The following is a 2,749-nucleotide window of genomic DNA, read 5'->3' as shown; positions in this document are numbered from 1 at the left end:
TGAAACAGCTTGATATTGTGCAGACACATCCGTTCTGCTTATTCCTACACCAACCAAGCTCTGCAGCTCAAGTGTTGAATTAAAACAGCTCTCCCATCACCATAGGGGCCTAGAAGCACTGCAGCAAGTCTGAACCCAATAAAGACATGCTGCAAGTTGGAAACTCCTCTTCTGAGCTGCTCCTCCATGCCAAAGACAGTGTATAGGATTAGTTTTAGATGTACTTGTAACCTTAGAGTGCTCCTGTAGCTTCCCTGTTTCAAAGAAACCAGTCCTACTCAAACAAGCTGCCTCCAATAACTCTGGCCATAACAGAGAGGAAATGCCTGAGCCCCTTTTTCTCTCCATCCCAACGAGTAGATCTAACGAGTTTATCTAATCCTTTTTCCCCTCCTTTCACCTGAAAGCAGCTGCAGGTCAGGTTGCTTTGAAATGTCTACCCTAAGTAAGTACCCTGATGCCTTTCCTTGAGATCTGGGAGTGAAAAACCCAGTGAGATGAGGGGGAATTATCACAAGTCTCCAAAATCACAGTATTATGAAATGCAATCCCCAAAGGGTTCAGAAGGTGTAAAGTCAGGGCAGGGCATATTCAGAGATAGCACAGTTTAGGAGCTGAACTCATACATAATTCAAGGAAATTTAAGGAAAGCCTGTAATTTCCCTCTTTCTTAACAAAATCCTTATTTCAAAGGAAATTTTTTTGTTTTCCCTTTAGCACCGAAGTGTAAGAAGTACAGATCCATCAACATCACAGTTTCACTGAAGAAGCTTCCCTTAAGTCAGATACATGAAGTTTGGCCAAATTATTTTACAGAAACCACCATTCCCTTTCCCTTCTAGTGCATCATTTCCTTCATGTACAAAACCAACAGAAGACCCTGGACAGCCCCTCTCTGCTTTGCAGATGCCACAAGATTCTCTCACAAACACTACACATACCACAGTGAATCACATCTTACTCCATCTATTCTGGGGAAAAATACTTAATCCATCTCAACAGTAACAACTTAAAATTCAAAAATACTGTAAGTCTTGTACATTTTAAACCTCAAATTTCAGCTCAGCACATTTACTGCAAGGAAGAAGTCTAGTTTTAGTCTGTCTTCCCATAGCTCAGCACAGGGTTGTTGGATGAAGTGAGACAAGAAACAACAGACTTCCCATGAAATCCCACTGGAAACTAAGAATTTGCACTTGTAAACACAGACAATCTATATGTTGGCATTGACAGGGCAGGGGTGAATGGGAACTACCCATTCCAAGAAATACATGCTAATACATGATTACTGTCTGAGTCAAACCACATCTTGTTTTCATAGAGTACAAGATGTACCTACTCCCACTTTTTTGTTCTACAGGGATTATGATGCCACAACTCAAAAGGAAAAAGCAAACATACTAGCTTATCTGTTTATGTAAGTCAGTGTCCAATGTCACATTGCAAACCCAGCTTTACCGGTGCTTTTAAAAAGACACAATAAAAGTGAACTCATGCAGCTAAGGAGCTGGCTTACCCTCTGGCTGCTAACATGAGAGTATGAAAAGGAAGCAAGCAAAAATGACCAGATCCAGGGCCCAGATATTGCAACTGCAAGCCTCTGTAGAGGATGATCTCTCTACATTTATACTAAGTCAGCCAGGTCTGTAGGGAACTTACACTATAATACAATTATACCAAAGAGGCCACACCTCAAGCACCATGTTCAGTCTCAGGCTTCTCACTACAAGACAGATATTGAGGTGCTAGAGCACCAAGAGGGGTCCAAAGAGCAACGAGGGTCTGGAACACAAATCTTATGAGGAGTGGCTGAGAGAACTGGGGCTTTTAGTCTGGAAAAAAGGAGGCTCAGGGGGAATCACTGTTCTTCACAACTATCTGAAAGAAGGTTGCAGCAAGGGGGCAGTTGGTCCCTTCTCCCAGGCAACAGCAACAGGATGAGATGAAATGGTCTTTAAATTGTGCCAGGGAAGATTTAGATTGGATATTGTGAAACATTTCTTTACTGACAGGGTGGTCAGGCATTGGAATAGGGTGTCCAGGGAAGTGGTGGAGTCACATCACAGAAGGCATTTAAAAGGCACATACATGGATGTGGCACTTGGAGACGAGGTTTAGTGGTGGATTTGGCTGTGCTGGGTTAGCAGCTGGACTCGATGATCTTAAAGAGTCTTTTCCAACCTAAATAATTCTACAATTCTATGATACTCATTTATTAACAGAGTAAATCCAGCTTTTGATGTTCAAAACATGAAAATCAGTGATCTGTGAGCTGAAATTGCCATTTAGTTAAAGACAATATTTTTAGCATCTTTTCCTCCAATCCTTACACCAAATCCAAGCTACCTTACACCAAAGGTTGTGTCTCCAAAACACCCAGCACACCCCCCAAAGGCTCTGGGATCCTGCCTCTGTTTTTCACTTTTGTGCCATTCTTCCTTCGGCTACAGAACACTTTTAGCTGTCTGCAGCAAACCTCAGTATTTAAATGGACAGCAATGACATCTAGTGGATTGTTAAGAATTTGCCTTCCTAAATTCCCAGCCTGGGCATTCATTTTTAGAAAGGAGACAGAACCCACCGCTTTCAGCATTTTACTTAGCTGCTGCCAACTACAGGAAGTGCACTCAAAAGTCTCTACAACCTCTTTCAAAACACACACTCACCACTGTCTTCCCCCAGCTCAGAGCATTTCCCCCTGTCCCTTGCTCAAAGCTTAGGAGAGGTCACGTAGTAGGCACAAGTTTGC

Source organism: Cinclus cinclus, chromosome 6 (assembly GCF_963662255.1).
Source record: "Cinclus cinclus chromosome 6, bCinCin1.1, whole genome shotgun sequence".
Classification (NCBI taxonomy): Eukaryota; Metazoa; Chordata; class Aves; order Passeriformes; family Cinclidae; genus Cinclus; species Cinclus cinclus.
The sequence above is the reverse complement of the archived record's forward strand: the minus strand, read 5'-3'. Positions refer to the sequence as shown.